We start from the raw sequence: 16,751 nt of genomic DNA, 5'->3' as shown, positions 1-16,751 counted from the left end.
TTAAGAGGCCAAGAAGAGGGGGAGAGAGCTCATTTGTGTGTATTCAATTAAGAGAAAACTTGAGAGAGAGAGAGAGAGAGAGAGAGAGAGAGAGAGAGAGAGAGAGAGAGAGAGAGAGAGAGAGAGAGAGAGAGAGAGAGAGAGAGAGAGAGAGAGAGAGAGAGAGAGAGAGAGAGAGAGAGAGAGAGAGAGAGAGAGAGAGAGAGAGAGAGAGAGAGAGAGAGCAAATTGGCTCACCAATTTGCATTCCCGCATCCCCAAGTTCTACATGTATGCTCTGAGTGTCAATTGATATTGGTTGATCATAGAGTTAGGGCCGTAGTTGGAATGTGAGAGTAGGCGTGAGGAGTATTCAATTGATTTTTCACCGTTCTGGACCCCTGGCCATCATACTCGGATGCCGTTTGTGGCCTTGGACGGCCTCGACTGACTCGGACAATCCGAGTCACAATCCATTCAGATGACCACAAAACCGTATGAGTCTAAGACTCGGAATTAGACCTTGAACATCACTTGGAATCGGACAAGTCAACCTCGGACGATCACCCATTCAGCCTTGGATGGTTGAGGCATTGTGCTTGAATGGCATGTGATTCAGACTTGGATGTCCAAGTCTGCAACTTGGTCATTGCAAGACAAGTATATAGAGCAACATTTCTGGCACATCAATCCCATCCTAGGGCTGGTAGATCCCGAGTCCAAGCTAAGCGACACCCTGTAGGCCTCTAGATGCATAGAACGGCTCATAGGGCTGACATACTCAAGAATTGCAACCTGACGGTCCAGAAATTATTAAAGTCACCAAGCATTAATCATTATCTTGCTAGAGACTTGAATTAGCTAACCGAAGTTGCTATCTCTCATATCACACATCTAAAACAATGTAGATACTAGAACAGAGCATCAAGAGTGGCCGTCACCCATATGAAGAAGCTATAATTAGCTAAAAATTATTAGAAAGAGTGTGATCTTCATTGCTTCCATTGAACTCACACACCGCATTACTTAAACTGTAGTTCATCAGAAAAGCAAAAAGCCTGATTTTGGACAGTGCATGTTGATAAGCTACACTCGCATCATCTGAGTGCATGTAACGTTGAGGATTGTTTTGAATGACAAGGATCTACCACAAGATAACATAAGTCAACGAACCCACTAGTAGGAGGAGACCCTAAGATGCTAGACGAGTGACCAAGAAAACAAAATTTTCAGAACAATATGTCAGAGTTGTTGATGGTAGTGGAAGCATCTTCTTCTTCTTCTTCATTCATGAGTTGGTTCTGGTGGTGATCATTTTGCATCTACTGTGCTCTTTGCTTATGGAAACATTCATTGGTTGTATGGCCAGTCTTGCCATAGTAATGACATATAATCTGATCCTTGTTGTTGTTGGTGCTGAGAGTCCTCAACCACGGACTCTGCTCCATAAGTGCCATTGGTGTACAAGAGACTATTGTTGGTGGTGTGTTCCTTTGCATCCTTGCTTTTAACTTTGCTTTCTCCATCAAATAGTGAGTGCTCAATATCTTTAAGTGAGAGACTTGAAACATTACTTAGGGTGGACACAAGATTCTCATATGGATCCTTATTTACACTTGCAAGCAGTACGACTATTGCTTCATTTTCATTAATATTCTTCTTAAGAGTTGTAAGTTGGGTTTTTAGGCTCTTACAGTTATTAATGTGTATGGTCATGGAAGCACTGTCTTTTATATCTAGTTTATAAAATTGCACGAGTAATTTTACATTTGAATTCTTTGCTTGGGTACCAAAGATCCTGTCAAGTTCCTTCCAAGCAATTCTAGCATCTTTAATGCTAGAGATATGATATAGCACATCATCACTTAGTCCCTAGGCAATGATGCCTAGTGCCTTGTTATTCATTTTCTTTCATTCTTTGATTTTTGGTGTAGCTACTGCTAGGATCATGCTTTTTGAATCTTCTTTCTCACCATATGCATCACCTTCATCAACTTCAAAAAGATCTCAGAGGTCTTTCCTCATGAGGTGGTACATGGTCTTTTCCTTCCAGGCATGGAAGCCTTCTTCATTGAAATTTGCAATTTGTTCGAGATTTGCCATTTTTTATCAGCAAAAAATTAGCCAAGCAAAGGAGTTGTACTTCAATGTGTCAAGAGACACAAGATGATTAGTGATTAATAACACTGCATGAGTATTAAAAAGATACTATCTTGGAGCTCAATGTCGGATGTTGATGCTTGATCTTCTTCTTGCTTGTGTTGATTTAGTGTGATGATTTGTTGGAAATTAAGTGCTAAGCAAGACTAGAGTGATAGAGTCTTCAATGGACTGAGAGGATTAAGAAAACGAAAGGTTTTATGACCTTGAGGAAACTTGGCTATGGAGTCCATAGTTATGGTTTCTATACCCAACAAGTTTTTCTCAGATTTCAGCTCATACAAGAGATCATTTAGGGAACCCTCTGAGTTGAAGAAAGCTTAGAGGTAGAGCTTTAGTTGCCCTATGGTTACGGTGGTGGGTATAGGTCGTACGAACGTTAGTAGGTGCATTTTCAGTAGCAGCGAGCTCAAATTTTGTCAATGCTAAGCTATAGCCAGGGAAATGTTAGTGTTTTAAGTGATAGAAAGTTACCCAGGTAAATAAGGCAGAGATCTCTAGAAGAGAGCTTGAAGAGATATGCTTTGGTTTGAGAGATCCAAAAGCTCAAAGTTAGGTAGGTGCTATTTTGGCTATGGTTGCCACAGGGTCAAGTGGAGATGGAAGTGAGAAATGGAACCATGAGTTGGTTTTGAGCTGTGACCTGAGATTAAGAGGGACTAAGAGAGTAGAGAGGGGAGTTACGCCATGCTCATCTGAGCTTTGATACCATGTAAGAATGTCGGATCTAGAGCACGGTAGGAGCTATGGAGGTTGGAAGGTGAAGACTAAATTCATGTTGACATGGACAATGAGTAGACAAGTGAATTAGGTTCCAAGATGGAAGCTTGGACTCATAAAGAAAATCTTGTGTATTGGACTGACAATGACAATGACACTAATTGAAAGAGGAAAGCATTATAATATTGTATTCATCATTATGAAAGTGATAGTTAAGTACAATGATTTATAGAAGTTGGGTTGTTCCACTCTCCTCACTGTGCATATGGGATTCAAGACATCTCTTCTTGGAGCATACATCATTTGCCATTTCTCAACACTGTTTGGAGTTGAGACACTTGATGGTGAGGCCATGTTGATCCCGTTGAATGTCATGACCCGAGCACAAACCAAGCAAGGCAATGTTTCATTACTGGGACCATGTAACCTTTACATAGCTTCCATAAAAGAGTTGAAGGAGAAGGAGAAAAGGGGTTGAGGCAAATGTTGCACTCAAGACAGATAATACCACCACATTGCCCAAGGGGAAGCAAGTCATGGATGCAGAAGTGGAAACATCTACTTCTAAAGACAACAGAAAGGGGAAGTGCCAAGATTGGGGAGTATCTTGACTCGAGGCACTAATTGGAGGTAGTAGATAAGGTCAAGGAGTGGGTGAGAGAAGCCAAGTGCACCTAAAGGATGCCCAACCCATCATTGAAGATGAGATTGATGAGCTCTCTAGCAAGAGCACACCGGTCGCACCTACGTGGGTAAGATTGAGAGACACATCCACACCCTAGGTGTAGCACTACATAGACAAAGCCTAGATGCCACAAGCAAGTAGACCGCCCGAAATCACTTGCAAAAGAGCATAAAGCCTGATGAAAAGAAAGTGGTTGGAAATCTGCTCATGACATTGATATTAGCCTCGGCAGTGACTCTACCTTTGGGAGAGTTTCTTAGACAAAACCCAACACCATGGCAAGTGTTGAAGTTGTGGGTAGAAGGACTTGATGGACTTGGACCAACCAGCTTGCTTGATCACAGGGCAACAACGCAATTATCGAGCTTAACCCGAAACTCAATGCCTAAGTCCTTGCATGTAAATACTTTTTGGGAAGGCATAGAAATGCATGTAGTCTTACTTGTTGTAGCATTAGGAGATGCCATGAGAAAGGGAATTGTAGATATGAGAGCATGAGTCAATGTGCTTAGCCATACAACCATGCAGGGATGAGATAACCCACTTGTGGAGACTACAAGATTTAATGTCACGCTGGCTAACGGAATGAAGGTTAGACCATTTGGAGTACTAAAAGATTGGCCCTTGAAGATAGTAGGAGTTCACTTCTCAGTGAACTTCATAGTCATGAAGGGAGTGGACTACGACATCCTACTAGGGAGACCCTGGATGTAAAACACAGAAGTAATAGAAGATTAGAGTAATGGTCTAATATTCATATGCAATAGATCAAAAGTTGTAAGAGTCAAGATGGAAACCTAGAAGACCACACAGGTTGACCTAGATGCCATCTCTACTATCTTGAAAGGAGACACACAACTCATGAATTCGTACGGGCCATTAACGAGGTATATCCCTTGCTTTGAGGAGGAGTGGGATTGGACACATGTGCTAGCTACCATTGATCTATTGTTCTCAGATGACGAGGAGGATTATAAGTGAGTTGCGAGGATAGCCAAAGAGTCCCACAAAACCATACCATCTCAACTACCCAAGAGTAGAACCACACCATTGCTACCACTTTGCATGATGGCCAAGAGCTATCTATAGTAGTCGACCAACACCAGCCTCTTCCCACGTTCTGTCTAACAAATTACAACCCTAGGGGACTCTTAAACACTTGACAAGAGAGCTAGCTGGTAACCCAACTCCCAATCTCAAATCCCTCAAGGACCCCATGGAGGAGCCGAGGTGGCAATGGACCAAAGTGCATGACTTGAACCTATTGTACAATTGGGCATTAATCATGAATGAAAAGAAGGCTCAGAGTGGAAGCATAGGAAATGACAAGTAGTCAAAATATGAGGATTCAGATGGAGAGTATGGAGGTTGCTACTCTACAAATTAGGAAAGTGAGGCAGAGGTTGAGACAATAGAGTACAATACAGATGATTGAGTGATCGAATACATACGAGTAGACTCCAAGCCATAGAAAGCCAATGTCTTTACGTCATCAGGATGGAATGCAATCATGCGTAGTTGGACTACCTAGGTGTAATATAGACTGTGAGTGAGCTAGATCAATTCAATCTAGCACCGCATCACTCTTTAGAACTAAATCAGCCTGAGAGCTGTGACCACCAGGGGAAACCCCTTCTTCTAGCAAAGGTTGTGAGTTTAAGGATGAGTTGGAAGTGAGTTCCAAAAAAGATCCAAGAATACCCCAACCACCTAAGACTAAATATACCAAAGAGGACCTGCTAGTCCACCTAAGATGTAGGTGGTTGAAGGAGAAAAAGAAGAGACAGTCAAAGGGGCCAAAAATCAAAGAGTGTTGAGAAATGTGCAATCACATCCACTATAGCCTCTTTGTAAGGAACAACAAGGCAAAGAATCACATTGCAAATAAATCCTTAGACTAGGTCATGTATGCATGACTTATTAAAACCACAATTTGTGAATACCATGGTCCCTTTCCACCTTTTTCTACCTACCAATACGACCTACTGTAAGCCTATAAAAGGCACTCATCCCCACACTCATTTTATCAGTCATTATCATTTAGTTGTACTTGCATTATGCTTCGATAATATCAGTTGTTATTCTTTGTCATTACTTATGATGCCTCATTATGATTGTCTATTTGCTCATCAGTGATCCACCTTAGCATGCATCCTCAATATTTTACTTGGTATCAGAATGGGTTTCAAACTAATAGTCATTAGGCCATTGATTGGGTCATTCCAGTTTGAATTTCTGGCTCCCTCCACTTTCCCATGAATCTCTCACCTACCTCCATAGCTACTCACCTTCCTTGGAAGGCTTGAATCTCTCTTCCTAGGCATTATCAACTCTTTCTCTCTCTTGAAGAACTCTTCATTGACTTAGGGTGCTCATGCCCATCACTTCAAAACCTGACATTGGTGTCTCTCCTCTCCAACATTGTGCCTTTTCTCAATCACTGCCATTTCCTGCACCATTTTTGGTCATACTATTGTCATGAGTGAGACAGGCCAAGATGCTAACGATCTTCATGGAGATTTTGAAGACCCATATCTAGCCTCTCTCCCTCTAAAAGGGTTTTCCAAATGGACACCTCTATGAGATGCATCATAGAAAAATTAGACTCATGTTTGCAAATCCTAAAGGGTGGCCATAACCATTAATTTGCAAGCTCATATTTTACTTCATTTTCTCACTTCCTTTGGGTCAATGATATCACTGACTCTTTGATCTGCTTGTATAACCTTTGCACACTACAACCTCTACACACTTAATGAGGCCTTGTAATAGCCTCTAGCTTTGTATGGTTGTTTCTTTCCATGTCTACACTTAGCAAGGTTCTACTCATGACATCCTCTGTATACTCAGTGTCTTTCTTAGTTGTGATTGAGGAGGGGTGTTGACAAATGTGCAATCACATCCACTATCTCTTTGTAAGGAACAACAAGGCAAAGAATCACATTGCAAATAAAGCCTTAGACTAGGTCATGTATGCATGGCTTATTAATACCACAGTTGGTGAATACCATGGTCCCTTTTCCACATTTTTCCACCTACTATAAGCGTATAAAAGGCACTCATCCCCGCACTCATTTTATCAATCTCATTATCATTCAATTGTACTTGCATTATGCTTGAATTATATTAGATGTTTTTCTTTGTCATTACTTATGCCTCATTATGATTGTCTATTTGCTCATCAGTGATCCACCTTAGCATTCATCCTCAATATTTTACAAAGAGCAGATGAAGCCCCTAGATCTATCGAAGCGCTTCACGAAGTTCAAAAAGGGTGACATGATAGTGACCTTGCTAGCATCTAAGAGGCAAGGACAGACAAGTGAACCAATAGAAGGGCCTGCTAAGGTCAAGGAAGTTGACTTAGAAGGGGAAGGGGAAAAACTTCAACTCGTATTGGTAGCAAACGACTTGATTGAGAAAGAGGAGGCCAATCTCATCGCTCTCTTGCAATAGTACATGGATGTGTTTGCTTTACTACCACCCACAAACTATAAGGGAGTTTCGTGCTTCTTAGGACACACAAGGTACTATCAGTGATCCGTTCTAAACTATGCATTAATCACTAGACTCCTTTACAATTGCTGATTGTATTTGAGCGGACCGAGGAATGCCAATGCACCTACGAGGAACTAAAGAAGGCTCTTACGATCACACCTTATGAGCTCTAGATTGAAACATAACATTCAATGTGCATATTTATGCATCAAGGTTCATCGTGGGAGTTGTTTTGTGCCAACCTAGTGAATATACTCTCGATTATCTTGTGAGATTTGCTAGAAGACAACTCATAGATATGGAGATGAAATACCCCACAACAAAAAGGGAAGGCCTAGCTGTGGTGTTCACTGTAAAGAAGTTTCGTCATTATCTTTTGGCTATGCCCTTCATCTTCTTCATTGACCATTAAGCTTTGCTTTATTTGGTGAACAAACCTTGCGCTACAAAACACATAGCTAGATAGTTATTTCTACTTCCAGAATTTGACTTCTTTGTGGTTGTAAGCAAGGCTAAGTAGCATTACATGGTAGAACATATGTCCTGCATACCCATAGGAGAAGTGATTGAACAAGCCATCGTAGATGACTTACCTAATCTGCACCTTTTCATCATGTCTAGTGAACGAGATCTATTTAGGCTGATCTAACACCATATTAGGCAAAGGACATAGTCGAAATCCTAGAGCATGGTTTGCCTGAAAGACCTATAGAGAAGGCTAGGCTAAAGCACCTCATCCTCAAGATTCAACCCTATCAATTAATAGTCGGCCAACTCTACAGTGGCTAGGACATGATAGGTTATTGTAAAGATATATGTGTGAGCATGAGATGCATGATGTACTTGCTAAAGCGCATGGTGGAATTGCTGGAGGACAGTTCGATTGAGACACTACAACATACAAAGTGTTAAAGTCACAATTATGGTGGCCCACTCTCTTCCTCTGTGATGTAGCTAAATTCATGAAGCATTGCAATGAGTGCCAAAGGACCAAAATCCCCATCCATAAGAACAAGATGGAGTTGACCCCAATAATAGCACAACCCATTGAAAAGTGGAGAATTGACTTCATTGGGCCAATTAACCCCACGACGCAATGCTCATAGGCAAAGTATATAGTTGTAGAAATGGATAAACTTGGGCCACTAGGAAGAATGAGCTAGGACCACGGCCAAGTTCCTTTGAGAGTAGGTGATCTCACAATTTGGCTACTCCATCGAACTAGTTAGTGATCAAGGCACACACTTTGTTAATGAAGTGATTGCCCATTTTCTATCCACCTTCTTGATCATCCATAGACAATCCTCATCATACTACCCTAGTAAATGTCATGACTAAGGTGATCTCCACCTTGCACCGCACGGAGACTAGGATAGTAAGCTCATGGTAGCACTATGGACCTATAGAATATCTTATAAAATGGTCCTAGGGCAAACACCATTTAAACTGAGCTATGGGTCTAAAGCAATCTTGCAAGTGGAGTTCTTCATTCCAAGCTTGAGATTGGCAGTCCAAGAGAGATGGGATGGAAAGGAAGCATGGACAGAACACCTGGTAAGCTAGAATGCCTAATTGAGACTCGACTCCTAGCAAACCATGCACTGATCTGCGAGAAGGCAAAACACAAAAGTTGGTTTGAAAAATATGTCAAACAACACAACTTTAAGTAGGGTGACCTAGTGCTATTGCATTCTGTAAAGGGCCATAAGCAAAAGATGAAGTTCAAAGGATTGGGACCTTCAAGGTCCACAACATTGGTTGAACTGGAAACGTAAAGCTTGAGACTCTAGAGGGAGAGGGCATAGGCTTCTTTAATGGTTGTCACCTTAAGAAGTAATACCCCCCAATGCATCCGTTGCGTGAGCCTCTAGTTCTGGAACCACTAGTGAGAGTCGCCACCATCATTGAGATAGAGGATGAGGATGAGGAAGTAGTAGCACCTGCCTACCTACACATATAAGTCACTACCCATAAGACAAATTACTTTGATGCACTCATTGATGAGGGAGCTGGCTTTAATATTCTTACACACGACCATTAGACCCTCATTGATCAGCCCCAATTGTGGCCTATTAATGCTAAACTGAGCCCTTTTTTTGGGGGGGAAGTCTTAGTCACTGCAAATTAGTGGTCTCTATAGAGACTAAAAGTCTACCAATGATCTACGTGTTGCCTAACACTAAGACTACTGATAAGGAAACACTACTAGAGTACGCATTCAAGAAACACGCACACTGCAACATCAATTCTGACTTACACCATATTCACCTTGCCATTGCTAGTGTTTGAATTTTGACGGCTTTCAACAAGGGCACATCGCGATTCCATCTAAGCCCACAGTGCCATTGGTGTAGAAGAAGAACTTGGTGCCAAGAGCCTAATGATGGGGGTTGTGACTTGTCCCATGCCACCAAAGCAAATCAATCACAACCCCTAGTAAACAGACCCAAGACCATTGAGTAGCAACTCAAATGAGTACCCAAAGGACAATCGCCACCGTCTCTCGGAACCAACCCGTATGAACTTGTAATCCCAGAACCTCACGCCCTAAGTCTAAGAGACAAAGCTAGTGCTACAAAAGCAGACAAATAACCAAGCCATGTGACGGGTCCCCAAAGGCCTATTGCACACTCAAGGGTACTATAAAGACAACAAATGGATTTGGTTGCCCAAGGCCATGAGTGGCATGTGTGTTCCTTAGACATCGCATTTCGACCCATCTCCACAAGACAATGAGCCAACTAGGAATGAGAAACCACATGACCCAAATAGTAACAAGTCCATAGGACCACAAGAGGGTTATCGACCAAAACCATAGCCCTCTACACTGAAATAGACTCAACCTAACACCTCGCATGTCCCAACTATTCCACAAGCACAAAGCAACGCACAATTGAGCCGCAAGACCAACCCATCACATAATGAGTTGATAGATAGTCTACTAACTAGTCCATGAAGTGGGCATCGGTTGCCAAGTTATCTAGTCATCAACCTCTTGCAAGCGATAGATAGCCTACTAACTAGTCCATGAAGTGGGCATCAGTTGCCAAGTTATCTAGTCCCCAACCTCCTGCAAGCCTTAGACCCTCCTATGCATGGATATTTATCCTTAATTTGGCCTTGAACCTAGCCACGAAAATGGGGGACAACCTGGTCACTTGCATTGGACTCTTGGACACGGCCTTCACCATGTTCGCTAAGAGCTATGAATGATTGGATTTAGGCCTCCTAGACAAGCCATTAGCAACGCTCCTTGCCATGCACATGGAAAGAATATGAATTCATGTTTGTCAAGATTCCCATGATAGCCAAGGACTTGATCACCAACAAGATTTCTCGGGAAGAGTAGGCTCTCAAACAATGATTGATCACCTCCTACAAACATGAGAAAAGTCTCCACACAACAAGGAGCTAGAAAAGCTAAAAAACCTAGCCAACTCTGACTCTTCCTTCTTGAAAAAATGGTATGCTCTCAATCTCCAATGGGAACAAGAGGGCTACCAAATGATGACTAACACTGAGTAGAGACATGTAATCAAAACCTCTGAGTAAGACTCAACCTATGTGGCCCCTACCTCATTCGGGGTCTTGGCTTGGCCATTGCTTGTTGCAATTGATTGTTAGAAGATCATGCTATGTCCCACCCTTATTTGGACCAAATCCTCACCAAGGAAGAACTGCACATCACTAGCAGAATGGACTCTGGTGACTTCCTGACTGATGTCTTAACCTACATTACATACGTCGCTTTAGGCTGTATGACATGGACCATCATGCCCACTTAGAGTATAACCCATAGTACTTTGATTGGCTCATGAAGAAGTAAAACCTAGCTAGTTGGTGTTGTTAACACCCTCAACCCTTCATCCTCCAATCCTAGGATGGATCTTCATCACTCTCAGGGGAGGAGGGGGTAAAGTGGACAAGAAAACATGACTTAAACCTCAAACCGATTTCAAAAGCAAAAAAGGATGGTTAAAGTAAAATTGTAATTGAGGAAAATTTTCATGAAATTCTTGTCAGAATGCGTGGGCTACTTGAAGCAAAAATTTTCATTCTATACTTGAATATTTCACTATTCCATAACATATATTCATGATCCTCTTATCTTTTTGCAAAAAGTCATTTCAAGTGAACTAATAGTGAGTTGTCACATCATGACAGAAGTCGAGATGGTAGCACACCACAACAAAAGCAGTAAGCTTCCATTCTCAGAAGAGGAGTAGGCCAAATATGGCCTGGCTATTGAGGGCCTTCAACTAGCTCAAATACAGAGGCATTAAAAACCTAGAAGACAGGGTGATAGAGGACCAAAGCAACCTCAATAAGTATCTGGAAAAGGTCAGCCAAGCTATCGATAACATCAAGTGCACAAAGTTCCTGCCCTCCTTCAATGCCACCAAGAATCATGGCACAATGATGGTGAGGTAAGGAGAGGAGACTTGAAGTGTAGAAGTCCCGAGCTAAGTTCTGAACTAGTGCAAAGGGCTCTGGGGATAATCAACAAGCCTAAGAAGCGGCCAAAAAGAGACATCTATGGCATGTTAGGGATGGATGGGGGTCGGCTGTACACCAATGATGGGATCAAATTAGCCAACATCCCTAACCTCGACATCAAACTATAGGAAAAAATGATCTACACATTGTTCTCTAGCTAGAGGTACAATGCTTTGATGAGTAGGATCGGAGTACCATTGCTCGAGAACCTTGCAGCTAGGTCCTTGGGTGAAGTCAACTAGAACGGCTACGTGTGTAAGACCATTGAGTTTTTGGCAAAAGCGCTAGCCACATATCCTAGAGCAGTGGGTGGGGAATCTCTGGCTTCCACAATGGAGACAACAAGAAAGAAACTAGCGGCCAAAATAGCCAACATAGGGTTCAGGGGTGTGCTAACTACCATAATCTAGGAAGTGGTGGGAGATGTAGAGAGGAAAGAAGTGGTGGAAGAAACACCTGAGCGTTCACCAGCCCATGGGTCACTAGTGCATTCACCCATTAAGGAAGAAGTAAAGCAAGCTACAAAGAAGAAGAAAGCTCACCTCTAAGCCTAATGACAATAGGAGGGTTTGAGCGACATAACCGTTAGTAGTGAGAGAGGTGAGGAGGGATCTGCCCCATCGAGATAGGGAGGAAAGGGAAAAATAATGGTGATAATTCTAGACAAAAACAAGGAAACTACAGCAGAAGGGGAGAAATACTTAGAACCCACATAGAAAGAATCAAGGTAGCTAGAAGAGGAGCGAAGGAGGAAGCAAAAAGAGAAGGAGAAAAAGATAAAAAGAGAAGATGATGAGCAGATGGCTCTTGTCCTCAGATTGTCAGTTGAGCAAACCTCCCAATTATAAGAGTTGGTAAGGAGGAGCCTAGAAGATGCGTGAGGCATCAAATCTGCAGTGGTAGAAGCAACTCAAGGACCTATAGTGGTAGGGAAGGGAAAGGCTCCAATTACTCCCACCATTGCCTATCATGGTTGCCATTCCTACCACCGCACAGGAAACTATAGAAGCCACAGTGAACCAAAGCAATGTGATTGCTTGGATGCAGTACCTAGTCAACACAATGCAACAGCTTGACCCAGTGCCAAGTGGAGGAGTCCCAATGCCAGGGATGAAGAGGCCAATGATTGTATATGCATAGTCAAGAAAAGACCCAAAGAAGCCCAGAATAGAAAACTCAATGACATCCATACCCTTAGCCATGCTAGTGTCCATGAATTATGATAAATACGTAAAAGGGCTTCTTACCCAATTGGAAAAGGTGAAGGAAGGGAGGAAGGCAGTGTTGGCAGAGCTAGAGGTGGAAAGAGAGGCATTCTTAGCTTATCAGCTAGAAAAGATGAAGCAAATAGCCACCCAAGAGAGACAAATTAACGACCTAAAGAAGGAGTTGGAAGCAAAGAAGAAAGAAGAGAGCACAAAAGAACAATAGTATTGAAGGTAATAGGCTGAACTCTTGACAAAGGAGTTGGAAGAGTAGGAATAACAAAATGCAGCACTCAACTAAAAATCCAAGAGAGCTAGTGTAGGAAAAGGGGCCAACCTTTGAGCAAGGCCAAGATGAGGAAGATCAACCACACCAACCTAGCCCACCATGGTAGGAGATGCCACTTGAAGATCTTGAGGGAAGTGTCATTCCAGATAGGGTGATGGAAGAGAAAAGGAAGAGAAGAGAGATGATGGAGCAAGCACAGAGAGGAGGCTAAGGGCCACCATAGTAAGTTCCTGAAGTCTAGATCCTACAAAGAGAAGAATGATATTGTGTAAAAAGTGGGCCCAGGAACTAGCTGTTTGGGAGCAATGGGAGATCAAATGCCAACCTTTCGAGTTCTCCTTCCACTACCCTCACTCCTTAGATAGGGTCCTATCTCTAAGGGTGGTTGAGCAGGTGATTAGGCTCGCCCAATGCTTAGGAAACCGATGGATAGAGGAAAGTGAAAGATACCCTACAAAAGGTGGCAAAGAGAGCCTATGAACTACTAGCTAGACAAGGTTTGGGAGATCCCAAAGACTGTTAGTAGCGGATGCAATGCCCAATAGAAATGACAACAATGTGTATGGGACTCCAACTTGATGCTTGAATGGCCTTCTATAGAACCATATCGGAGGAGCGCAATGTTCCCGTCTATATGCCATATCCTTGAAGAATAGGGGTAGACTATAACCCGGATGTGCATGGTAGGTATGATTTTCCAAAGATCTATATTGTGAATGCACGGAGTCTAGAGGAGTGCTTAATCACTAATGTAAAATAGCTAATTCTCATAGCAAGCAAAATAATTGGAAATACAAGAAATATACCATATGTTCCAAGAAACCATAGCCAAGGTGGCTAAGCATGAAATTATATTGCCATGGAAGGCTAAGAATCAAAGATGAATGCCACAACATGAGTACTCACCTCATGCCAAGGTGGAACATGGTATGCACCCCATGATCATGGTGGCTAAGAGTATGCACCCTCTTAGATGGTGGGAGGAAGGAAACATCAAATCGTGTATTCTTCAAAATGGCAAAAGATCCCTCACATGTTACATCTCCACCTTTTATTTGTCCTCAAAGTTGTAATTGGAACAATTTACAAGGAAAGATCACAAGGATAGCTTGTAAATAATGGATCCATGCTAAAATGAAACTCCAAGTTGAAGAAGATCTCATATGTCAATGAAGTACAAGTATGAAATTTGAGTATACTGTTGGAACTCTCCAAAATAGGTTGTTGCACAAGAATGGCTATAACTTGAGGAAGAAATATCCAATCACCATGTATGATCTATAGAAATGTAGAGGACAATCCCTAGTATCTAGTCATGCCATAAAAATCCAATTTTGATGACAGTAGAGCAATTATTTTTATGACAATATTTTTATACATCAAGCTATCCTATTTAGAATTTACTCTGTTTTCTGCAAAAGCCATGGAAAAGAATCAAGGTATGATGATGGTTTCCAAGTAGACTCCTCCACGGGAAAACTTCACTATTTAATAAGGTATTCTAGTAGTGAACGGTTCCTTAAAACCTTTTCTCTTTTGCCAATAATCTTTTTGGGCTCATAAATGATGAGACCATCTTCATTTATGAGAGGTAACTCCTCTAAAACCTTGATGGTGGTTGGACCCACATATTTCTTAAGTTTGAAAACATGGAAGGTAGAATGAATCCTTGTTGAAGAAGGCAAATCAAGCTTATATTCAAGCTCGCCAACTTGTTTGAGGATTTGATTAGTCCCATAGTAACAATGAGACAACTTATTATGATGGCCTTGGAGAGAAGCATACCTAGATTTAGGCACTTTAAGAAATACCCAATCTCCTTCTTCAAATTCCAAAGGCCTCCTCTTTTCATCAACATAAGCCTTCATAACATCTTGTGCCTTTCTAATGTTTTCTTTGCGTTAATGTAAAAGAGCTTCTATTTTCTCAACTTTAGCCTTGGCTTGTGGATTCACATCTTCATGAAAGAGAGTTGAAGATATTTGCATTTTTTAATCCATAAAGCACTTCAAATGGTGACATGTAAATGCTCATATGATGACTGTTAATATAACAAAATTCAGCAAGATGTAGCCATTGATCCCTTGAAGCTTGAGTGTCATGGCAAAAATGTCAAAGGTAGACTTCCAACCATTTATTGATACGCTCCATTTGGCCATCCATTTGGGGATGGTATGCCATACTAGGAGTCAAAATTGTTCTCGTAGAAGTGAACAAGCTCCTCCAAAAACTTTCTATGAACTTAGCATCATGATTGGATATGATCTTCAATAGTATACCGTAAAGCTTAAAAATACATTCCATAAATTGTTCAACCACTTGCTTTGCTGTAAATTGAACCTTGGTAGGGATGAAATGAGCCAATTTAGTCAACCAGTCTACCACCACATAAATTCTATTCCACCCATGCTTAGTTGTAGGTGATCCCACAATAAAATTCATAGTAATATCAGCCCACTTGCCTTGAGGAATAGGGAGTGGCTGAAGTAAGCCGCTGAGTAGAAGAGAAGAGCCCTTATTTTGTTGACACAGAAGACATTACATAAGATAATCCTTGACATCCCTCCAAATGCCATTCCAATAGAAGCTCTTATGGATATTGTCAAATGTTTTGAAAAATCCATGGTGTCCCGCTAAAGGCAAAGAGTGCATCTCATGCAAGATACGGTCTTTGAAAGAAGATTGTGGTGTCAAGTAGACTCTACCATGATACCATAAAAGAACATTGTGCCATTTGAAATTGCGATACTCTTCTCCTTTGCTTTCCTGAAATTCCTTCATAATCTTCGATGCTTCCTCATCAAGCAAATACTCTTCTTGGATATCATGTATCCAATCCTTATGCATGATTGAAATTGTAGAGATGGAACATGCCCACATTCTTGATAAAGCATATGCCACAATATTATCTTTTCTAGCCATATAGGATATTTCAAAATCATATCTTTGAAGAGTAGTTAGCCACCTCCTTTGTTTAGGGGACAAATTTGGTTGGGAAAGGAAATATTTCAGCACATGGTGATCACTTTTAACCTTAAAATGGCTACCATATATATAATGATGCACTTTTTAATAACATGAAAAATTGCCAACATCTCTTGTTCATAGACATGTAGTTTATGCTCCTTATAATCAAGCTTGCAACTTTCATAAGCTATAACTCCATGGTCTTGATATAGAACATCCCCAACTTCTCTCCCATTAGCATTCGCACGTATAATGAATTCCTTAGAGAAATTTGGGCATATAAGGATAGGTGCTAAAACTAAGAGAGATGTCAGGTCATTGAAACTCTTGTCGACTATGGAGTTCCAAAAGAAAGCCTCTTTCTTCAACCTATTGGTCAAAGGAGCTGCCACATGAGCATAATTTTTGATAAACCTCCTATAGAAGGAAGATAATCCAAGGAAACCCCTCAAAGAAGTAGAATTAGTAGGAGTAGGCCACTCTTTGATACATTTCACTTTGTTGGGATCCACTCAAATGCCTTGCTCTCTCCTACAATGTTATCCAAGTATTCCACGTCATCTTCCATAAAAGAACACTTTGACATTTTGGCAAAGAGTGTGTGTCTTCTTAATATGTCAAAGACCTCTCGTACATGCATCAAATGCTTCTCGTTGGATTTGCTATAAATGAGGATATCGTCAAAGAATACCAAGATTGTTTTGAACAAGAGGGGCTATAATATTTTATTCATGAGAGCTTGAGAAGTAGT

The sequence above is a fragment of the Lygodium microphyllum genome, chromosome 2, assembly GCF_053477565.2.
Source record: "Lygodium microphyllum isolate KBCC chromosome 2, Lygodium_microphyllum_v1.1.10, whole genome shotgun sequence".
NCBI classification, from domain to species: Eukaryota; Viridiplantae; Streptophyta; class Polypodiopsida; order Schizaeales; family Lygodiaceae; genus Lygodium; species Lygodium microphyllum.
The sequence above is the reverse complement of the archived record's forward strand: the minus strand, read 5'-3'. Positions refer to the sequence as shown.